Genomic DNA, 25301 nt, shown 5'->3' with positions numbered 1-25301 from the left:
GCGGAGCGGCTGGGCCCGTGAACCATGGCCGCTGAGCCTGCGTGTCCGGAGCCTGTGCTCCGCAACGGGAGAGGCCACAACAGTGAGAGGCCCGCGTACCGCAAAAAAAAAAAAAAAAAAAAAGTAATGAAAACATTCCCTTTTTAAAACAAATTGTGATGGGTGATGAAAACTGGATACTGTACAATAAAGTGGAATGAAAGAGATTGTGGAGCAAGCGAAATGAACCACCAGCAACCACGCCAAAGGCCAGTCTTCATCCAAAGAAGGTGATGTGTATATGGTGGGATTGGAAGGGAGTCCTCTATTATGAGCTCCTTCCAGAAAACTGGGAAAAAATGATTAATTCCAACAATTACTGCTCCCAATTAGACCAAATGAAAGCAGCACTTGATGAAAAGCATCCAGAATTAGTCAACAGAAAATGCATAATCTTCCATCAGGATAAGGCAAGGCCACAAGCTTCTTTGATAACCAGGCAAAAACGGTTTCAGCTTGGCTGGGAAGTTCTGATTCATCTGCTGTATTCACCAGACATTGCACCTTTGGATTTCCACTTATTTAGGCCTTTACAAAATTCTCTTAATGGAAAAAATTTCAATTCCCTGGAAGACTGTAAAAGGCACCTGGAACAGTTCTTTGCTCAAAAAAGATAATAAGTTTTGGGAAGATGGAATTATGAAGTTGCCTGAAAAATGGCAGAAGGTAGTGGAACAAAAGGGTGAATACGTTGTTCAATAAAGTTCTTGGTGAAAATGAAAAATGTCTTTTTTTTTTTAAACTTAAAAACCGAAGGCACTTTTTGGCCAACCTAATAGAACCCAGCTCAAATGTCAGAGGAGAGGACTTTAGTTTGAGACACCGAACTGAAGTAACAGGCTCCCTGGTTTCTATACGTTACTCTGGTAAATTTATTTCCTTTTGTTTATGTCTCTGTTGTTATTTACTCTGCCTTCCCCAACTCTGTGCCCCAGAATATATGTTCTATGAGAGCAGAAACAAGGCCTGTCTTTTTCATTGCTGTATTCCCTGTTTCAATAACAGCAAAACTCTCTGCCTGAACTAGGCACCCAATAAATATTTATTGAATTGATATTGAATGAATTAAAAGAGAGTAGGGAAAGAAGGGAGAATGACACCAAAAATGAAGGCACCTGGGGCCAATTAGTATGCTTTAGCAGTAATCCAGTGAGAAATGATGAGGCCCTCAGGTGGTTTTCAACCTTGGCTCTGCATTGGAATCACCTGGGGAGTTTTAAAAACTACTGATGCCTGAGCATCACCCTCAGCGCTCCTGATTCAATTGGTGGATGCAGCCTGGGCGTCAGGATATTTCTTAAAGCTCCAGAGGAGATTCTATCATGCAGCCCAAGCTGAAACCCCTGCCCCAAAGGCAGAAGGGGCATATGGAAGAGAGTGAGTGCAGGGATGTTTAGGACATGCAATAAGCAGGACTTGGTGGTTAACTACAAACTGGAACTGATCAAAAGGAGGGTGCCTAGGAAGAATCCTAGATTTCTGGCTTGGGCCTGGGTAAAAGAGAGAGGCAAGTTTTGAGAAAAAGATAACAAATTTTGTCTTGGACAGGCTAAGTTTGAAGTGCCTGTGGGGATTTGAGTGGAGATGTTCAACAGATATTTCTTTAATAGATTTACGTTGCTCTAGTGAAGAACAGGAAATCCCTCTAGTTTTTAAGATGACAGGAAAAGGCATCTTCGGAAATTATGACAGTACAAGACCATTCCCACTCTGCACAGACTCTTTACTCAAAACTCCCTTCCAAGACAATGCCCCATCTGTTATGAAATGTTGTTCAACATGTTGATATATTTACAGGAAGGATTATATTATGGATGGGTACCATTCTATAAATCCATTTAACTTACTATTCTTGTACTACCTGTAGGCTCAGAGTATCCCACTGATTAAATTGCTGGCAGCCTCCAAATAGCACTTAAAGGAATATATAACAGCTTTAAAACTTCCGATAAATGAAAATGAACATACCCATCATTACTTCCTTTAAGAGTTGTGGTCAAATATACTTAGACCTAAACTGCTTAGAAACCTTGTTTAGTTTTCTAATTGGTAAATATTTACTGGGTTACCAAAGATACCAAGTACCCTCTGAAAGACCATGGCTCCTTGGTTTGTTTCTAATTTAAATTAGATACACTAAAACAAGGATTGATAGGGGGATATATTTAGTTAAGTAACAGATGGCGAAAGGACATTCTTTCCAGCATCTATCACATTCCTGTTCTCAGTATTCCAAAGAGTGACTAAATCTTGAAATCAACGAGTAAGGAATGGACTGAATGTTTATTCAACGAAGATGAACTGATACCCAGTCATGTGTAGGTTAAAAAATTCAAAGGTGGTATGGCTGGCTTCAAGGATATGGGAGTGGAACGGATAAAGTGGATTAAAGTAATTCAGAAGGTATCAAACATAACTGAAATAGAATTCTGAATTCTTTAGGGATTCTGTGATATCAAGTGGGAAAAAAAGAGGTGAGTGTAAAATATTCTCCGAACCCTCACGCAAAGTGTTCAACTGTGGCTAAGGGCTGCTCCTAGCAGCCCCTGCGGAAAACTAAGGTCTGTTAAAAGAAGGGGGCGGTAAGGCGCCGCCACCCTGAGGGAAGGACATTTCCTCCCGTAGAGGTTAGAAACTCGCTGCAGCACCACGGCCCGGCTCTCCCTGGGGCTGCCAATCTAGCAGGTGAACCGTGAGAACACAAAGGAATGAATAATGGCGTGCGAAACGCCGAAAGCCGGGCTCCGCAAGTCCAGCATCTCCCTACACCTCCAGCCACTCCCACCCGTCCTTGGAGGAGACACCTGCCCCACAGCCCGGCCCGCTTCGGGGAAGTCTTGCGGGATGATGGGCAGGAAGGGCCACTGACAGCCCCGGGCGGGGAGACAGGCGGGAGGGGCCACACTCCCGGCCGCCCGAGTCGCTGGCGGGGACCTCCCGGGAGTGCTCGGGGAGAACACGAGCGAGCGAACAGCCGCGTCCCAGAGCCGCCCGCGACAGGCCGGGTGGGCGTGACGCCATGACGCAAGGCACGCGGGCGGTGCGCAGGGGCGGTGCGGGGGCGGGAGGAAGGAGTGGGAGGAGGGGGCGGAGACAGCGGGGGCTGAGGGAGGGGGAGAATGGCAGTTGCGGCGCTGGTTCCCGGGAACAACAGTCAAGACAGAACTGCGGAGGAGGAGTTCGGGAAAGCGGCGGTCTGGACCCCTCCTCTCCGTTCCTCCCGCCCCAGCTGAGAGGCGCCTTGGCGGGTCTGAGGAACCCTCCTCCGTACTTCCTTTGGCTGCTGCCGCCGCCAGGAGATGGGCCTGCTCGGCCGCAGCCCTGCGCCGCCCTGAGGACTTGAAGGTACGGGCGGGTACGGGGGGAAGCTGCGCCCGGGAGCCAGAGGGCAGGGGCGGCTCCAGTTTCCGACACGGGGCTCTCCGGCTGCTACCCTTGCGCCCCTCCCCGGGACGGAAATGGATTCGGAAATCCCACGGGAAAGGCTCCCCTGCTAGTGCTCGGCGCGGGGCCGGCGCGGCCCGGAGGTCAGGCCTCGGGCTGGTTCCGCGTCCCAGGCTTGGCCCCGGCGCTGGCGTCCCCTCGGCCGTGCGGGCGGAGGGGAGGCGTGGGATACGCCCCGAGCCCTGTCCTCCTGGCCCTAGCAGTCTGGGGCGAGGGCGGCCGACCCGGCGGTGTTGTGACGGGCGGAGGCGGCGCTCCCCTCCTGCACTTCCCCGGCCCCTGGAGCAGGCGATGCGGAGGGCGGCCGCGGCGGGGAGGTGGCGGGGGCGGAGCGCATTCCTGATGGGTGAAATCGGCTCTAACGGGACCGATTTCCGGGCCTCGCTGCAAATTCGGATCCGGGGCCAGCGCCCCCCACCCCCTGCGGCTGGAGGCCTCGGGGAAAAGAGAGGCAGGCAGTGGGGAACGTTCATCCGGGGGACTGCCACCCTCTGCAAAACCAGAAATTAGACGAAAAATGGTGGGGTCTTGGGGAGAAGTATGTCTTAGGAGGGGTCCTCCAGGGTTGTCTCCCTCACGCTAAACCTTCAGGGAGTTGTCAGTCTTCCTCCAGCCAGTAATGCCACTATTTTTAATTTCCAGTTTTTCCTATCATTTGGCTTCCCCTCTGCCGTTGCCCTCCCCCCCCTTTTCATTAATGGGAAGAAGGAAAATAAGTTCAGGGTTCATTAACCTCGCGACAAAGGGCAGTAAATAAAAGAGAGGAGAGAATGGTTAAGGCTGCATATGGGAGAAAGAAAGGTCTTAATTTTTTTCCCATTAGCTCTTGAAGGTAGAAATATACGAATGATGTTTTATTCTGGTTAATATTTACTATTCAAAATGTTGCGGAATGTCCTGTTGGGTGGACGTTGGAAAGAACATTTAAATGCCTCTGCAGTTTTCAAACCCAGGTGTTGGCTGTAAACGCTAGTATTAAATGTTAGTAAACGGTGGAGGAATAAAGCAGTCGTTTCCTCTGATCGGTTGCCTTAAAATGTTTGTGATTTTTCCTTAGCATTCCACTTTTCTTTCCTTTTCTTTTTTTTTTTTTTTTTGGTAGGAACATGGCTGTCTTTTTATTTATACATATGTATTTTTTATTTTAACCTAATTCCTTGACCCTTTTTGTTATGTGAAGTCTGCCGGTATGCCCAAGTTTCATTTTCGGTTTTGCCATTAACCATCTTAATGAGCATCTTTATAAGTCAAGCTGTTATTACCATATTGGCTTGTTTATGCTTCCTTAACACCCAACTGTCAGAACGTCAGACTGAATCAAAATGTAAATACTTGTATTTAGAAAATGGCGATGATCTATTGTTGATGCTTATTTTCAGATGTTCTTTGCTTGCTACGTGCAATTCCATGGTAAAGCTCTAGAATTAAGTCTTGGGACCTAAACCACGTTATGCAACAACATCAACAACAACAAAAACCCTTTTTATTTGTTAGTTTTATTCCCCTTTCTATTATTGTATACAGTGTAACTGAAATTTAAATTTCATGTGTCCTCAGAAACTATTTTAATGTCACCGCAAGGTGTCTTTCTGAGGAAAAAATTACATTTGGCAACTAATGCTAGTGTAGTTTTTCAGTATCTGTGACTTCCAGGAGGATTCCAGTAAGATTAACTTTTAAAACTGTAACATTATTTTAGGAATTGAAACACGACTCAATTTTTAGTCTCCAGACTTGAAATATTGTTGTTTCGTTTGAATGACGCCTCAGTTGATCATTAGAGTTTATAGAAAGAACGGTCCATTTTACTGTCTTCAGACCAGTATTGGAATTTTTAAAACTTTGGTTGTGATTTGTAGAATTTTGGGTGCCCTTTTACTTGATTAAATGAAACTGTTTTTTTTCTACCTAACATATGAAAGATACTAAGATTATTGTCTGTTTTTAAAGCTACTTCAGCATTTTAGTGGAAAATAAATGCACTTCACACATTTGAAATAGAGGAAGTCGTAAGGTCATATTTTTGCAGTTGTGAATTAAGACACTTGGGGTCGCCTCTCTTCAATGGGATCAGATTGAAAGATATTCTCACGCGGTTGTTAGATGGAATTAAATATAGCTAATTTAAAACAAACTTATCATTTGAAAGAATCTCTTGTATATTATGGCAGGTTCTGATTTTATCCTTAACACTTCCTTAGATTTATCACAGAAATTCTTTAGTTTCTAATCATTCCTGCCCACACCTCCCCACCCCCACCCCCAATCTGGAGGGCGCTGAGGATTGAAAAACGTAGTTTTCTGAATTTTTCAAGGAGGAGAAGGAAGACAAATATTTGTGATAACACGTCAAAACCCCTGGTCAGGTGCTGGGCAGAGAGTAAGCTAGGGATAAATTTTGTTGCATTTATATCTGAATTGCCTCTTTATATTTCTTCCCTACTCAGGTTATAAAGGAAATCTTAGAGAATTGTTATTTGTTTTTCTGATGCTTCTAACAAGTGACAGTTGATTGTCAAATGCAGGCTGGTTTCCTGCTAAGCTTTATGATCTTTTATCATTTAAGGCCCACGTAAAAATTAGGCCATTTGGGGCTGAAGGCCAAAAAAAGGTTGAATTTCTAAATTTATATTTGATTGTATTGGCATTGTGTTTGGCAAACTAGCACTAGTAGTTTAATGATGGTCTGAAAGGACCCATGGTCATACATGAAGTACTTTAGCTTAAAGGTTTTGGTTTGATCTTTTTTTAAGCAAAATGTTAATCTGATTACTTATGGAGATCAGCTAAATTTTCCTTAGGTGATATTTTTTTCTCCAGTCAGGAGTAATTATTATTTTTCTTTGGCTTTTTAATTTTTAAGTTATGAGGTACCAGCTTTTGTTAGCTTTGTATAACCCTGCAACAGCTATATATATAACCACACCTGCACAGCTAAAGACTGTGGGATACTGTTCCTTTGCTAAACACATCTGTATTTCAGATGACGGTAGAAGAAAGGCAGTGAAATCATTTTGGGTATTTAAAACTTGGATATTTCGTTCGTTTCTCAATAGCTGTCACATGTCAGTAATACTTGATGTATTAAACTGAGAAAAATTAGCACCTTTTGATAAAGTAGTTTTGCTTGTACTGCTCTTTTTGTAGCTGTCAATAAAACCTGAACAATTAATTTGTTTATTACTGACATTTTCTTGAAAGCTAGGATATTAGCCTAAAAAACATTCTTGTTCTATTGATGTTACCTACTATTTTCTTTTAAAAGTCATTTACTTGAGAAATGCTACTTGTTAATTTGTTTTTGAAGTCCTGCTTGGTAGAGTTTCCTTTTCTGTGTGTGAGTATACCAGCATTTTTTTAAAAAACATCTTTATTGGAGTAAATTGCTTTACAGTGGTGTGTTAGTTTCTGCTGTACAACAAAGTGAATCAGCTATATGTATACATATATCCCCATATTCCTCCCGCCCTCCCTATCCCACCCCTCTAGGTGGTCACAAAGCACTGAGCTGATCTCCCTGTGTTATGCGGCTGCTTCCCACTAGCCATCTGTTTTACATCTGGTAGTGTATGTATGTCTATGCCACTCTCTCACTTCGTCCCAGCTTCCCCTTCCCCCTCCCTGGGTAGAGTTTTCTTCTGTGAAATCCTCAGTATGATAAAACTAATAAGGAGTTGTTTTAGCCCTCAAATAAATTTGTGCATTGAATTTTGAAGCAAAATCCTCAGAAATCACTCTAGTTTGTTTAAGCTGAAAAGAAACTTCAAAACTCAGTCTTGGGTTCAAAAAACTGAACTTAGCCCCTTAAAATTATGTACACTTAACATTTTCGACCCCTGTCCTCCTCTGGAGACCCCTGAAAGTATAAACAGCCCTGCTGTAATGTGAATAGCAAGCAAGGTTGCCAGTTTTAGAGACTTATGGTAGAGATGAACCCTAGGAGGGAGCAAACTAGTTAGAGGGAAGGAACAAGAAACCAGGAGAAGCTATAGGGAGTGAGATAGTGTTAGGCTTCCAGATAAATCGTATATAGCATAATAATATAAGTAGTGTATCACAAAAATAGATGGCCATTACTATAAATCTATTGATGATTTATATTTTGTGATTTCTAAGTCAGGTATTGGCATTTGCTCCCCAAATGGTGAAGTATTCTGTTATTCTTATGCATATGAGATAATACATATGAAATGTGCAGTAGAAGTGTAGGAGATAATGTAAACTGTATGATGCCAGGGACCATTATCTTTGTTCACTCTTAAGGTCTCAGCACTTAGCATAAGGCCTGACAATGATAGGTGTTGGGTAAGTATTTGCTAACTGATAAAGTTATGTATTGTATGGGACTTCCCTGGTGGTGCAGTGGTTAAGACTCTGAGCTCCCAATGAAGGGGGCCCAGGTTTGATCCCTGGTCAGGGAACTAGATCCCACATGCTGCAACTAAGGAGCCCACGTGCCACAACTAAGACCCGGCGCAACCAAATAAATAGAAGTAAATAAATATTTATTTTTAAAAAAATTATGTATTGTAATGTAACTATTTCATAACTCTTTCTATAGCAGGGCTATCTAATAGAAATATAATGTAAGTCATAAATTAAGATTTCCTGTTAGCCACATTAAAAGTAAAAAGAAACAGGTGAAATTAATTTTCATAATATATTTTGTTTAACGCAACATACACAAATCATTATTGTCTCAGCATGTATTAGTGAATGACTACATTCTTTTATTCATACCAAGTCTTCGATCCACCATGTGGTTACACTGGACAGCATAGCTCTAGGAGTATTTTGTATGAAATGTTTTTTCCTTTCCACAGAAATTCTTTTGTCTTTTTTGATAGTCTCTTTCTAACATGTCTTTTGAGTCCAAATACAGTAGCACATATGTCATTGAATTGGAATTACTGAGTTGGATTGGAAGTCAGGATACCTGACTTCTTTCATTTGTACAACTTTCCCAAAATGGCTCTGCCTCACTCTCTTTCCCTGTCTGTAAAATGAGGGAGAATGTGCTATCATCTGTTTCATTTGATTAGTATAAATTATGTCTTTGAAACACTCTTAACTATTCAGACAAGACTATTACAAAATAGATTTTTAAATTATTTGTAACTTGTCATAGCAAATCTCAGTATAAAAACAGAAGAAAAAAGTACCCCTGAGACTACTGGTGCGGAGGTCCTGTTACCTCCCACACTGGAATAAGTTACAATGAATGAATCAATACAAGATGCTCTTGTAACTTTTTTTTTTTTTTTGCCGTATGCGGGCCTCTCACTGCTGTGGCCTCTCCTGTTGCGGAGCACAGGCTCCGGACGCGCAGGCTCAGTGGCCATGGCTCACGGGCCCAGCCGCTCTGCGGCATGTGGGATCTTCCCGGACCAGGGCACGAACCTGTGTCCCCTGCATCGGCAGGCGGACTCTGAACCACTGCACCACCAGGGAAGCCCTCTTGTAACATATTGAGTCAGGAGAGGTGACTAGGTCTGCCCCAGAACCAGATTTTAAACCTCTGATCTATTTAAATATTGCCTTAACTAATTTATCCTTCAGTTTTTGTTTGCATGAATAACCAACACTTCTTACATAGGCATCCTTAAATCAAAATCATGAAATAAGGTCCTTTGGAAAGAGAGGGTGAGGACTGATTAAGTGCATTTAAGTGGGGAAAATAAAGCAACCATTTAGAAAAGTCTATCATCACATCCTATAGTACAGGATATGTACTATATAGCACAATAACTGATTCTTTATCCAAACCAGGGGTTGCAGTGGTTACCTGGTAAGCAGTTACACGTAGCCAAATATAGCTAAATCAAATACATAGCCAAATCAAGTAGTTATCTCCTTATAGCCATATCCTTTCATTAAAAATAATAATAGTAACTTTTAAAAAATTATAGATGAATAATATCCTTTGGCTTTTTGCATAAACATAACACACTTTACTGATGACCTTAGCAAAAATTTCTGGAGTCATGTAGTAGATTGTGTGGTGGCCCTCAAAAAGATGTTCACATACTAATCTCTGGAACCTGTGAATGATACCTTATTTGAAAAAAGAGTCTTTGCAGATGTAATTAAGGATCTTGAGATGAGGAGATCATCCCAAGTTATCTGAGGGGTCCAAAATTCAATGGCAAGTTGTCCTTATAAGGGAAAAGCAGAGGGAAATTACAGATAGAAGAGGGGAAGATGCACAGAAGAGGTGGAGGCAATGTGAGGCATGGAGGCAGAGACTGGGGTGATGTGGCCACGAGCCAAGGAATGTTTGTAGTCACGAGAAGCTGGAAGAAGCAAAAAACAGATTCTCCTGAACCACCACAGGGATCGTAACACTGCTGGATTTGAGGCTTTTACCCTCCAGAATTGTGAGAAAATAAATTTCTGTTGTCTTAAGTCACCCACTTTGTAGTAATTTGTTAACAGGAAACTAATATACAGTCAAAATTGAAAAGATCTGTGCTTACCTTTGTTTTGCATCATGCATTGTGACTCTCAGAGACCAGACGGCTCTTCCTTTAGAATTCTTATCCATTCTGAGAAGTATCAGAGGAAATGTCTTAATACCCTCAAGTCTGAACAGGCCTAAGAAATAGCTTATATCATGTAAGATACATTCTTATTGTCTCTCAGGTCGTTCTTAAGATACAGTTTATATTTAGGGGAGGGGGCAAGTATAATACTGATGGGATAGACCAAGAGGTTTTGTCTCATGAGGGTGTGATTCCTTCTACCTTCCCTATCTGCTTTACTGGAGCCTCCTCTTCTACCCTATATCTTAAAGTTGGAATGCCACGGGGCTCAGTCCTTCTTTATTTATTCCTCTGGGGACTTCATCCATGCTTGTGATTTTATCCACCATTCGTATAACAACTCTTCCCAAAATTTTATCTCTAAGCCAGACTTTTTTCCTGAATTCCATGCCTGTCATGTGGGTATTTGGCTGTACATTCTCACCTGAGATTTAAAGGCATCTCAAACTTAAATGAAATGAAAATGAAACCCTGCTCTTAGCTCCTCCCTAAATGTGTTCTTTTCACAGCCTTCTGCATTTCACTGGACAGCAGTTTCAGCCTTGTGGTTAATCAGGCCAGAATCCTCTTGGACTCCATCCGGAAATTCTGTCAGTTCTAGTTTCAGAACATACCCTTATGCCCATCGTCATCTCTCTCCTGGAGTATTGCATTAGCCTTTAAACTGTGCTCCATGTTCCTGTCCTTACTTCTTCCTTCCCATTCTATTCTTAGCACTGGAATTATCCTTTTAGATTATTAAGATTATAAACTGTCTCTGTTTAGAAGCCCCCTAAGTTTTCCCATCTTGCTTAGGATAAAAGCCATAGTTCTTACAGTGGTCTATAAAGCCATACACAACCTGGTCCCATAACATTCTGACCTATCTCATATATTCTTTGTTTTGCTCATTTCCCTCTGGCCACATTCTGGCCTCTAGGCTATTCCTTGAACATACCAGGCACATTCCTACCTTAAGGCCTTTTCAGTGGCTGTTGCCTTTGCCTTGGATGCTCTTTCCCCAGATTTCCTCATTGCTAACTCCCTTCAAGCCTTAGTTTAAATGTCATCTTTTCAGTAAGCTCTGATCACCCTTTAAAAAATTGTAATCAGTGCCACACGTACACACACTCTTGATTACCTTTACTCTGCTTAACTTTTTTCCCACATTCTAGCAAAGAATCAGAGTAAAATATTTAGGTGAAGTATTTAGAAAATTGTAAACTTCTATATAAAAGTATGAAACAATTTTTAGTAGTTTATCTATAAATACTGACCTAGGATGATTTGTGGAAATAAGGTAGGTGTTGGGCCTTGAAAGAAGAGTAGCGCTTTAAACAAGCAGAGCAGAGAAGGTGGAAAAGAGTATTCAGGCAGAGACAAAGACATAGGAAACGTCATGGAGGTAAAACTATGTTTTGTTAATATATTTAACAAGTAGACCAGTTGGCTAGAGTGTGTTTTTATGTAGGAGAATGGTGAGAGACTAAGGTAAGATTGCGGAATGCAATGCAAAGCTTAAAGTTTGTTTACCTGTGGGAAGCAAATGGATATTTGTAAGCCAGAACTTAACAAAAGGTCAACGTGATAATTCAGAAACCAGGTGATTAATGAAGGTCTTGTGGAGGAGGTAAAGTAGTAGAAAGAGGACTGAGACTTTGGCTCTGCCACATTAGCTGTATGGATAAATCAAATAATCTCCAGACCAGCACTATCCAATAGAACTTTCTGCAGTGATGGAAACATTCTAGACCTGCACTGTCCAGTATGGTAGCCAGTGGCCACATATGGCTATAGAGTATTTGAAATGTGACTAGTGTAACTGAGGAACTGGAGTTTAATTTTTTTAATTTTAATTAATTTAAACTTAAATAGCCTCATATGCCTAGTGATGATACATTCGACTGAGTAGCTCTAGAATACAGTTTTCTCACTTATAAAATGTAAGGTTAGATTGCTGTCACTAGAAGGATAGTTTAGTGTCACTAGACAGGATAGGTTCCACAGCCAAAAAAAGTTGATGCAGTGTTCTGAGAAAAGCAAATGGGTATCAGCTAGCAGATGCACCTTTGCATGACTAGTATTTGTGAAACAGTTCCAGGTTTGTATCCTTTTCATTTTTTGTATCTCCGTGACTTATTTGAGATCCCCTCTGTCTCTTGATTGCTGATTTTTAAAATTGGTTTTTAGGTTGATGCTTCCTATAGTTAAATATCTAATACATCTAATTTAATAGTATGTTTTATAAATATAGTTAAATCTATCTTGTTTCTTTTGAATTCTTAATGAGAAAGCCATAACAATGAAAAACCTTTATGATTGTTCACCTGTTGTGTAATTCTTACCTAGATTCTTCTGCTTTCTTTAGAAAATACTCCCTTACTTGTTTTCTTCCCTTATAAAAGTAAGAAATATTTCATTTGTATTTCAGTTTTGATTTTATTTTCAGGGTACATAGTTAGAGAGAAGCTCCATGAATGCTGTGTATCCAAAGGAAAATAGACATATGTTGCTTATTGTACCTCTTGTTTCCCAAGAGATATTGTTCCTTCTGAGAATTACTTTATAATTTGAAGAAAGTTCTAAAAGTAGCTTTTAGAACTTATAATCAAATAGCTCTTCCAGACTGTGCCCTACCTAGTTATGTACATACGTCATAAAATTAAGCACACACATACACACGCACGTGCACACACAGTGATTTACCCTAACCAGAGGTTTCCGCTTCCCCCACCCCTCATGTTCTTTAGGAGAAAGAGACAAATGAACTTCCGAAATTGGAGAGGCAGGATACTGCTGTTATCAGTACTTTTTATTAAAAAACAAACAAAAAACAACTTCCAGAAAAAATGGTAAGGACAAAATTAGCCCAAACACTTAATATTTGTAATTGTCCAAATAGTAGAATTCAGATTAGTGATGAAACTGGTAAAATTCAGTTTGCAAAGATAATACTCATTCCACTGGATTTACTAAGACCAAAGAGTATACCAACACTTTAGAGAATTTGGAGATATTTTTAAAAGAACAGAAAGAAATATTAATTGTCCACTTTTAACCCTAGAGTATGCTATGTGTTAAAGCTGTCTATATATTTGTATATTAGAATCATAGTCTTTTAGAACTAAGGGGACTTAGACATTACCTCAATCCAATCACTTTAGCTTTCAAATAAGGAAGTTGAAATTCAAAAAGTAGACAGACTTGACTAATATCAGACTAGGTTAATGTTTCCCTTCTGTTGATGTATAGCAATGAGTATTTTAACCAGTTCAAAAAAACTTTTTTGACAGCTGGATATCTTTTTTAAACCTATTTAAAAACTTTTTCATGTCTCTGGGCCCTCTTATCATACCCATAGTTTTGCACTCTGCTTTTCCTACCTTCTCCCTATTGGTGTATTGTTTGCCCTTCTGAACAAAGAGTGCCTGGAATGAGCTAGTCAAAATGTTTTAAATCTTTTTTTTTTTTTTTGGCCGTACCTCTCGCTGTTGTGGCCTCTCCCGTTGTGGAGCACAGGCTCCGGACGCGCAGGCTCAGCGGCCATGGCTCACGGACCCAGCCGCTCCATGGCATGTGGAATCTTCCCGGACCGGGGCATGAACCCGTGTCCCCTGCATCGGCAGGCGGACTCTCAACCACTGCGCCACCAGGGAAGCCCTAAATCTTTTTTCTTTAATTGGAAAATGGAATGAATAATGCTTTTTCTTTCTGCAGCAGCTTATTTTTGTAATGGATTGAGTAATGAGTATTATTTGTAATGAGTATTATTAAAACCACATAGTACCATTCTATTCTACCTCCCAATAAAGAATAGGCTTAAATAGATAAATGTAGCAGGTGTATGTTTGTGAAGCTGTTTAAGAACTATCTCTTTGGGGAGGCTTTGTGGCATATGGGAATATGTATTCTGAACTTTTAGTTTATGTTTCTAGGTGATCATAGAAATTATGTTAAGGATAGAGCTCAAGGTAGTATATTTGAGTCTTGGTAAGCATTCACTTTCCAAAAAACTTGCTGGAAACTGATAATGTGCCTATGTTAATGCTCTGTTGAGTTACCTCCACCTCCCCCATATATAAAAGTAGTTAAGTTGAAATTATTTACCCCATTTTTAATATTAGACCACTTGTCATAGGTTTGTAGCTGTATAAACATAACAAGGCTGGAAACTATATGTTGGAGAAATTCGTGTACTATAATGATGTATTCCAAACTTGCAAATGGCTAACTATTCTGGTGACATTAGACAAACCATTTCAGAGCCAACAGTTTGTTTCATTTTATTTCTAATCTTAAGCATGATAATCTATTTTTAAACAGTTTTATCCAGTAAATGGTTCAGTTTCATTTGTGCCATCTCCTCAGATATTTGTAATAGTTATAGCTAATATTTGTTAAGTGATTAATATGTCATACTGATGCTGGATTCTTTATATATTTTATTTAATCCTAGTAATAATCTTGTGGACTGTGGGTTATTTATTATTCCTATTTTACAGCTGAGTAAACCGTTTTAGTAATTTAACGCAATGTCACACAGCTAGCTAATAAGTGTCAGAATCTGAACTTGAACCCAAACTTCGTGACTCCAAAGTCTGTGCTTTACTGTCTGAATAAAAAGATGCTATCATTACCCCATATTTGTATACTATTTTAAAAGTTTCCCGTCCATGCTACTGGTAAGTTATTGCTTCATTTTATCTTATCTTGGGTAAGATAGTTGTATCTGAAACAGACAACCCCAGAATCTCAGGCGGAACACTATAAAAGTTAATTTCTTACTCACAAAGAGAACAGTGTGGATGACTCAGGTATCCCAATTCCTTCCATCTTGTGACTCGTCTGTCCCCAGAAGCCTACTTGGAGTCAATCACTAAAATTACTAAATTCAGCCAGCTAGTGAGGGAAGAGAGAGAGCTCAAAGGATGATTGAAAAGATGATTTAGGGACTAGTCCTGGAAAGGGCGTACATCATTGTACTCACATTGCACTGGCCAGGACTGGATACATGGCTGCATCTAGCTGCAAATGGAAGGAAAATGAAACAGGTGCGTATAAAACATCATCTCTGCCACACATGATACAGAGAGGTTATTGATGAACTAAAGCCACAAAACCACTTGGTAGCTATCTATAGAACCCAGATTTCTTAGATCTGCATATAATAGGCTCATGTTTCTGAGGAGACATTCCAGTAATTAAAAGGCTTTTTGGTTGTATTTCTAGCACCGTTGCTGACTCTTTCTCATTGGGCATCAAACATTTTACTTTTTTGTGCTTGTTACATTTTAAATAGGAATATTGTTATTGACTTACCTTATGAGAAATGATAAACTTAAAAACAAGTTTTTCAGTGGTAATTGCCATTTTAAGTGAAGATGACATTATTGCTTTATAATATCTTTATATTTATACTCAATTGTCCTTTGAATATACAACAGTTAGCCTTGTCAGATTTTGTTTTTTAAACATGTGATGGGTTATTCTAGGCTATCTACATACCTTATATTTATTCTTGCATTCTGAATCTGAGACATTTGTTTAGGGATGAACGTTGTTTTTTTTAATGTTCCCCCAAACTTAACTCTTTTGGAAGGAACTGCAACTTCAAATCTTAAAGGAATAGAAGTATGTTCTAACTGAGCTAATAATTATGAATATTGTACTAATAATGTAAATTAGTGAGAACAGACACAATTTACAGAAACTGATGGTAATTTTTACTGGCAAATTAAATCCTGCCATCTCAGCTGTAGCAGTTAACCGTTTGTTATACTTTAGACTCCTTGGAGAATCTCTTGAAAACTATGGATTCTATCTCTAGAATATACCTATATTCACAATTTAGTATACAGTTTTAGAAATTTCATGGATTTCTCTGAAGCCTATCCATGCATTAGCTGCTATTTTTAAGCATTTTTATCCTTCTCCAAAAATTTATTATTGTGCCTATTATATTTTTACTTTAACAGACTGTATAAAGAGATGTTTAATGAGTCAGAGTTTTTATAAGATTTTTAAGGAGAGTCTGTCTCCTTAATATTATTTGGACAGCAAGAATTATGCCCAGAGCCTGCACTGCTGCTGTAGCTGAATTTCCAGTTATATTGGGGAATAGGTTTATTAGAGGAAAATATGACATTTCCACATTTGACATTGACAAGATGAATGACATAACTTAAAATAAATTTAAACATTTAAATAACCTTTTTGAGCAATATCAAACTTCATTATAATGAACTAAATCACTGTTCAGAGAAAGCTGTATATGAAAATCCAAGTAATTTAATGACTCATTTGTCTTAATGAACTTCTTGTTCAGATGTACAAAGGTCTGTTTATTTGGGGCCAAAATTAGCTTGTGTGCAGATACACCATTTCTAGTACATCACTTCTAGTTGTGGTCTGATCAAAGGATGGCTTATGATAATTAATTCTGTTTTTTGGTAATCAACTACTACCAAATTGTACCTAGGCATATTTAAATTTGTTATGTTGTTTGCAACTCTGTATATAGGAAATGCTATGGAATATAAATATTTCCTTTTTTCAGTGCCTTTGGAACCTTTATTTAACACTAGAGGAAGAGCAAGGCCAAAAAAGTGAATTAAGTTTCAAGGATATCCCCCACTGTTTATTTACCATATTTGTTTCTGAAGTTATGCACAGTGAGCTAAATTAATTTTCTCTATACTAGATCATTTGGTCAGATAACTGGTGATTCTTCTTTTTACAACTTAAATTGTCTGCTGTTTATTATGCTAGAAAACCATTGTCACTGTGAAAAAGAGTGCTGTCAGAAGCACATATGTAGTCTTTTAGAAAAAAAGCTTTAAATAGGATATTGATAAATATTTGTTCAGATTATGGGACTATCATATATGCTTAAATATAAAATCAAGTCTTTTTTCTTTCAAAATTATGCTTATGAAAAAAGGGAATCACTTTATTACAATTTATATCCTTTCCAAATCACTAATATTACTGTTTGGGTAAAACATAGTCTGAAATGTCTTTATTCAGTGCTTGGTTAGGATGCCCTAGAATGAAAGTTCCACAGAACAAGGGCCTTGTCTGTCTTGTTCACTATTATATGTCTGCCACCTAGAAGAGTATTTGGCACATGATAGGCACTTAACATATTTGTTGAAAGAGTAAATTAATTAATGATTATAAAGAATAATGAATTAATGCATGCTTAAGCTAAAATTTCCTATGACAGCATCGTATACAGATTCAAGAATACTGTATCTCAGATCCTTTGGTAAAGGTCTCCTTTGGAAAACTACCAAATGTTTTCCCCCAAAGTGTATACAGCTTTCCTCTTGAGGAAAAGTTCATGCAACACAGGGCAGCTGAAAATCAAGCAGAAAACTAAAGTCTTACTGGCCTAAGGTGTCAAGGGATGGAATTTGGGACTGCCAGAATGGCTGGAAATTGAGTGGATAAATTCCAGAAAGGAGGGACTTGTAGTAGGATAGCCCTAAAATCTATGAAAAAACTCCCCTGAAATACCTAGGTGACCCCTGAACTCTGTAGAAAGATTCCAAGGAGTTCATTGGAAAATAATAGCCGTTAGGCTGAAAAAGCTGACTAGAGATTTCACCTGCTACTCTCTGCAGGGGAGACAATTTGGTGTTTGATTCCCACCAGATTAAGGGGTTTTAAGCATTTGTGCCCAGAGACCCATTCTAAAACATAAAACCAGCTTCCACAAGTTTGACTTTATTAGCCAGTGATTTAACTGCCAGGTATAATAAAAATCCTCACTCTTAGGAGCAGATAAGAAGCTGTAAAAGTCTCTACTGCATAACATCCACAAAATCCAGTTTATAATAGACAACTACTAGACATGTGAAGAATCAGGATAATGTGATTTAATGTCAAGACCATCCATCCCAAAATGGTGGCTGACCCTAAAATTAGCAGAATTAGCAGACTTTAAAGCAACTATAGTCAGTGACCTAAAGGGAGATGCATGATTATGATGACTGAATAGATGGGCAATTTCAACAGAGAAATAGAAACTATAAAGAAGAATAGACAGTCTAGAACTGAAAAGTACAATATCTGAAATAAAGATTTTACTGAATGGATTTAACAGCAGATTGGAGAAGGAAAAGGAAAAAGTTGATGAACTTGAAGCTAGATCAACAAAATTTGCCAATGCAAAGAATGGATAAAAAAGATTACAAAAAATGAACAGAGCCTTGATGGCCAATGGGACAGTATTAAACTAACATGTGAATAGCAGAAAGAGAGATAAGAGACAGACATAGACAGACAGTAGGGTAAAAAATATGTTCATTGAACCCCAACTAGGATAAATGAAAACCACATCTAGGCATATCTTAATCAAACTGCTGCACGTCAAAGATGGAAAGAAAATGTTAATGCAGCCAAAGGGGGAAAAAACCCCATATTACTACAGAGGAATTAAAATATCAATGAAGGATGACTTAATCAGAAATGATTGGAGACCAGAAGACAATGGAATGACCTATTTAAAGTTCTGAAAGGATAAAGCTATCAACCTGGAATTCTATATTCAGAACAAAATATCCATGAAAATGAAGGTGAAATAAGGACATTTTTCAAATAAACAAAACTTGAGAGAATTCATTGCTAGGAAACCTGCAACACCAAGAAATGCTTAAGGAAGTTGTTCAGGCTGGAGGGAAATGACATCAGACATCAGATGAAACTTGGATCCACAAGAAGGAATGAACAGTACCAGAAATGGTAAATATGTCTATAAATAGATTTTATCCTCAGAAAATACTTCATAAGCATATAAAGCAATGAAAGAAGAATTTGGTAGATGTGACTAAACATCTTAAACTTCTTCAAAAATCACAAAATTAAAGGACAAATATTAAGAGGAAGTAAATATGAAAGGTTTAAAATCAAAGAGAACCGGGGCTTCCCTGGTGGCACAGTGGTTGAGAATCTGCCTGCTAATGCAGGGGACACGGGTTCTCAAGCCCTGCTCTGGGAGGATCCCACATGCCGCGGAGCAACTAAGCCTGTGAGCCACAACTACTGAGCCTGCGCATCTGGAGCCTGTGCTCCGCAACAAGAGAGGCCGCGATAGTGAGAGGCCCGCACACCACGATGAAGAGTGGTCCCCGCTTGCCACAACTAGAGAAAGCCCTCGCACAGAAATGAAGACCCAACACAGCAGAAATAAATAAATTAATTAATAAACTCCTACCCCCAACATCTTCTTTAAAAAAAAAAAATCAAAGAGGACCATTAATGTTCCAGTGTCAAAATGGGTAAAAAATATGAACAGATAAATCATTGAAAAAATAAAGAGGGCTGTAAGTGTGAACAAACGTTCAATTAGTTTAGTAATCAAAGAAATGGAAATGAAAGTACTTACTTTTTTTTTGCCACTTAGAAAAAGCTATTGAAATGATATAGGGTGTTGATGAGAATTCAGGGAAGTAAGCAGCTTTCCAGTTGGTGGGAGCATAAATTGGAACGAAACAGTTCGGTAGTTTATTTCAAGAACATATTTTGGAAGTCCATACCACCTAGGTAGCAAGAAATTCATACACCAAGAAGTAGCATACCAAATTAGGTCAGAGGTAGGTAGAAAGGAGATCATTATTCAATAATTGGTGTTGAGATAACTAGCTAGCCATTTAGAAAAACTCAAATTTTGATCTCTACTTAGTCCTAACATGAAAATAAATTGAAATGGATGAAAGATGTAAGCAATAAACAAAGCATAGAAGTACCAGAAAAAAACATGAGCGAATTTTAAAAATATAATCTTGGAGTGAGCAAGATGTTCTAAGACAGATATAGAATCCAAAAGTCATAAAGAGAACTGTGAATTTGAACACACACACACACACACACACAAAATTTTAAATTCCTACATTGGAAAATTACCATACAGTTTTTAAAAAAATTTATTTGACACATAATAACAAAGTTCCTTTACATAAAAGGCCTTATACCAACAGCAGGATATGAACATGTGGTTAGTTCACAGAAAATGAAATGTGACTTGGAAATATTTGAGAACCACATATAATACCAAATATATAGTCATTAAAATTTTTTCTTTATTCCTCATCTTCTCTCAACCTCTCTACATAAGTATATATGGCTGAAAAAGTGTAATGGCCTGTTATGCTTTTGTAATATAAAATAGTATTTTAGTAGCATCTAAAAGAGAAAGTCTCGTTTCTTTATGTTCTTGATTCTCACTTGAGTATGAGATAGCTCAGGCTTCACTAGTGACCAGAATTAATGATCTGTAGAAACTGTGCTGGGAATCTCTACCTATTCCCTCCTCGCTTCAAACAAACAAAAACAACTTTATACTTAGTCCTCTTTCCGTTCTCTTCAACAGTGCTATTAAGTGTTTTTGCATTCTACTTTTATTACATTCATGTTTTAGAGGTGCTGAACATCTGGGTGTCAGACATCAGTAAAATAAATTGAAATCAGAAACCGTAGGTACTCTTTGCTCTTATACTTAGCATTTATCAACACAAAATTATTGGATTTTCTCCATCTTTTTACCTTTGCAAGAAGTAACAGAAGAAACCTAATTTTAGCGGAATAACAGAGGCAAAAAGAGATATTCAAGAGTATAATGGGATTTTCTCTTGGTAAATTAATTTCTTTATTGTCTATAAACTTTTTTTTGCCTAGCCTTCTATCTCCCAAATACCCTTTCATGAGTCTTAAATCACATAGGCATGTGGGTGGTTAGTAGATGCTACTAAAACGTTGGTAGTTAGGAGATGTTTATTGGTTGAATATTTTAAATCTGTAATTCTTGAAGTTGTATAATGTCAGGATATTCAACATGTCTTATTTATCCTGTAGCACAAGGGTCCCCAACACCCCCAACCCACAGACCACTGCCAATGGCAGCACAACAGGAACCAGGCAGCACAACAGAAGGTTGAGTGGCAGGTGAGCAAGTGAACCTTCATCTGTATTTACAGCCACTCCCCATTGCTTGCACTACTGCCTGAGCTCCACCTCCTATCAGGTCAGTGGCGGCATTAGATTCTCATAGGAGTGCACACCCAACTTTGAACTGTGCATTCGAGGGATCTAGGTTGTGCGTTGCTTATGAGAATCTAGTGCCTGATGATCTGAGGTGGAGCTGAGAATGTGAGAATGTGCTAGCGCTGGGGAGCAGCTGCAAATACAGATTATCGTTAGCAGAGAGGTTTGACTGCACAGAGTCCATAATAAATCAATTGCTTGCAGACTCATATCAAAACCCTATCAGTGAGTGGCAAGTGAAAACAAACTCAGGGCTCCCACTGATTCTGCATTATGGTGAGTTGTATAATTATTTCGTTATATATTACAATAATAATAATAGAAATAAAGTGCACAATAAATGTAATGCACTTGAATCATCCCGAAACCGTTTCCCCACCCCCGTCCATGAAAAAATTGTCTTCCACGAAACCAAGTCCTGGTGCCAAAAAGCTTGGGGACCGCCTCTGTAGCACTTGTGGGATAAAGATTCTTTTCACAGTTTAAAAAGCTGGATGTAGTAAGGTTGTATCACTTAAAGAGAATCTTACAGCAATAACAAGCCAAAAGCAAAGATTGAACAGAATCCTCAGTTCCCCACTTCCACTTATGTGTGTTCTGCATCATAATTTATTTATCCAGCGTTTATTGGGCACCTACAATAAGTTACAAGTTGTGTTAGGTACTAGAGATACAAAGCTTGTCTTACATTTCACTTCAGCTAACATTTAGCATAGTGCCAGGTTTTAGCATGTGCCAATTTCACTTTCTTCTCATAACATCTATTTGAAGTACCTGGTATCATCCATATTTTGTAGTGGAGATCACAGACTCAGGAATGGACATTATCTGAGATTTTATAACTAACAGTGGCTGACCAGGTCTTGACTCCCAAATTCTCTTCTTTATACATCCAGACTGGGTGTTTTCTGTTTGCCCCTCCAGATCCACTCCTCATCCTTCCTTGACTTTCTCTGTGCCCCAGAGGAGGTTGACCTAGCCTAAGGACTGCCTCACTTGGGCTCCTTTGTTGGTTTCTTGTTGGATTTAGCCATTGTGAGGTATTGGTGGATATTGGAGATCCAGAGAAGAGAGAAGCTGGGTATTTATTCTTCCAGTTGCCATTGGACAGCTCTCTCCCTGCTCCTCCTTTCAGAAGGCTGGCAGTGGCTTCCTGAGGACTTTGCCATCCCTGTTGGTTCCTTTAACTCTACCCACACCTTTGTAAATGAGCCCTTCAGTTATCTCTTTGAAACTGCTTTGTTTTTTTGCCAGGACCCTGACTGATACATACAGCTTTTCAAACATGGGCTACTATTTGTATGGATTTGAGCTTTCTAACTGTTTTTATCTATCCTGTGTTTATAAGTTGAGCATTTAAAATCTACAACACATTTTCACGTCAAACAATATTGTAATTGTTTATTAGGTGCTTCACCTGGAATGGTCAACTTCCATAATTTTTACAAAGAATAAAAAATAGTGTGCTGCCAAATTAGATGTATTTTATGGTGCGTCAGTGCGAAGTTATCAGAACTTCTACTACATCTTTGGTCCATAAAGCTTTGACACGTAGAAATACCTTTGTTGTGGGCTATTCCTATTTCTTATTCCATGTTCCTCAAGAGGTACAAAAAAGTTAGAATCAAAGAGATCTTGACTTTAAAGAGGTATAAGCACTGTGGGCTAGAGAAGGTTAGGTAAGCAGGTTCAGGTCTTTGTCCTTCATACCAATCTCAGGTGCTAGTCTTCAATTTAAGTACATAAAAAGGTCAGGAGGTGGGGCTGCTTTGCCAGTGATAAAAACTAATTTTTCAACCAGTTTCTTCAGGGGGATGAAAGTGTGTAGCAGCAATTGGCAGAGAGTCTTCATTACAGTTGGAGTTGTGCTAGACTGGGAAAGAGGGGAAAAGAGAGCCATTTCTCATATTTTAATTAGCAGGTGATTGGAATTTCTTGTGACATTGGTGTTAAGAGAATTGCCTCCTATATGATTTTAGATACTTGGTTGAAAATACATAATATGGGGTCTACTTGTATCTTACTATCCTTTTCTGTTTACTAAGCTCTTCTAGCATCTGCAATTACAGATCTATACTTTTATTTAGAGGGGAAAGGTATCCCCACTAAGCCAACAGCTGTTACATCATGGAGGCCAACCTCAGTTATCTTTTTCCCCCACTGCTTTTCTTCATGTTATCAATGTGTTGTACTTCGACAAATCCTTGTGATAGTATATCAGTTTAAAGAATATCCAAAGTTGGGGATTTTTAGGAGTTGTATATATTTCAAATTATATCTTAAGTACATTTACTGCCTCTCATTTCTGTTCCTGCTCTGAAATGATGTAAACTACTCTAGGTTTTTAATACATAATTTATTTTGCATTTGATCCAGTAGACCTCATATTTGTCTTTGTAAACTTGGTGTAAACTAATTGGACGTTTTAAAAAGTAGAGCATGTATATGCCTAGGAGGCATGACAGTGAAATAACAAGATTTTTTCTTGTGCTTATGAAATAGTATCATCACTTCAGTGACATTGTGTCATTTTAAGAAATACTCATTTGGTATTTATTCACAGTGTCTATGTTCCTGACACCATCTTGGCTGTGTGTGGTATTAAAGAAATCACAAATATTCAAGTTCTACATTTTAAACCTTATTAAAACATTGAAGGTAATCAGGGCAGAAAAACAAGTGAACACAGTAAAAATTTCTTATCTGAGTTATAAAATGTGAGTACAGTTTAGTTAGGAGGAGAGAAAAGGGAGTGGCATTTCAGATGGGGGAATGGCTTGAATAAGGCATGGAATTGAGGGATAGTTAAGACCAGCCCTAGATGATATGTAAAATATAATTGTCTTTTGTTTTCTGAGACAATTTTTGATATACTGATAGTGACTGGAGTTTCATGAAGGCAGCTGCAGACAGATGATGGTACTGAGGCCGAGATATCAGAAAACCTGAATTTGACCCTGAACCCTGTTATTTCCTAACTGTGCAATATTTACCCTCTCTGCACTTCAGTTTTCTCATCTATCAAATCAGGATAATAATACCTATTCCATAGGGCAATGAAGTTTAAATCAAAAGTGCTTTAAAAGCACTTTAAAACTCTACTGTGTAGTGGTATTATTATATACAACGTATTTTCCCTTCTTTTTCCAACCAGCAACCCAGCTTTTTGTTTTAGAACTCTAATAATATTTTTGTCTTAATGGTGTGTGCATTTCTGAGGCAGAACCTAACAATAGTACTTACAGATTGTTACAGTTGATAGTTTACTTTAAAAAGTTGAGTTCAAAAAGAATAGTACTATATTAAATGATGCAAATAATAGATTTTTATTTTTCACTGGAGAATAAAATCAGCTTTTTCTAAAAATAAAGTTTCTAAATCACGGAAAGTTTTTTTTTAATAATTTCACACACTTTTGTCATCTGTTCAAATTGGCAGAATTTCTGTAGTGCTTTTTTTGTTTTTTTGGTGGTTAAGGGTATAGTCTCAGAAATCCAAGTTAGTTTATTGGTTTCTAAATGTTTATGCAAATAAACAGTTTGATTAAAAACTCTTTGTTGTGGGTGAACCATATAATCTTAATTTCATATACCACTAGAATAATTAGGTTTAGTTCTTTGCTTAATACGCTGAGTCTCTGATTTCCCATCTGCAAAGTTAGAGTAAACTTTATGTATATGGCTAAAACTTGTATATTATAAATCACTGAGTGGAGGGGAAGGAGGGACGAATATGTCCACACTTCGGGGTGGTGGGGTGAAATATTGACTATATCTTTTGAATCTGCTGTTATGCAGGGCCTCTTATTAATCTTGTAGGTGGCTTGCAAGATGGCTTCCTTTCTTTTTAAGATGAATTCTATAATAGCCTATAGTTTGTCATAATGTCTGAAAGACTCCCTCTAAATCTGGTGAAAATGGACTCAGCTGTTTTCAAGAGTTGTAGTAACAGAGACAAATTTAATGTATATAAGTTTATAACTATTGGTTTTGTGATATATATTTCTTCTCCAGACATATCGCATTGAGTACAGAGACCCATGTCTATTTTGTTTATGGTGGTAACCTCAGGGTTTAGCACATGCTAGGCTTAGACTTTAACTTTGAAATTAAGCCGAAGTCCCCTTGATTGAGGCATTCCCAATACTGTTGAGTCGCATGCTTTTAGAACCTTTCGTGTATTTTTACTACAGGATAGTCATTAATTTATGTGGGTTTTTAAAAATGTCTCTCTTATCTCTATACATAGGTTATT

The 25301-nt window shown here is 38.5% G+C and overlaps 1 protein-coding gene across 1 annotated transcript in view; it reads left to right on the top strand.

Moving 5' to 3' along the window:
* The first annotated feature begins 2763 nt into the window (after positions 1-2763).
* Positions 2764-25301, top strand: part of RNF19A (ring finger protein 19A, RBR E3 ubiquitin protein ligase) — a 59171-nt gene continuing 36633 nt past the window's right edge. Inside the window, exon 1 of the mRNA XM_059042468.2 lies at positions 2764-3384. The gene's annotated coding sequence lies outside the window, so the exon portion shown is untranslated. The remainder of the gene's footprint in view (positions 3385-25301) is intronic.

This window comes from Kogia breviceps, chromosome 17 (assembly GCF_026419965.1).
Source record: "Kogia breviceps isolate mKogBre1 chromosome 17, mKogBre1 haplotype 1, whole genome shotgun sequence".
Taxonomy (NCBI): domain Eukaryota; kingdom Metazoa; phylum Chordata; class Mammalia; order Artiodactyla; family Physeteridae; genus Kogia; species Kogia breviceps.
Note: the sequence above shows the minus strand (reverse complement) of the source record. Positions and strands in the feature narration are given on the sequence as shown.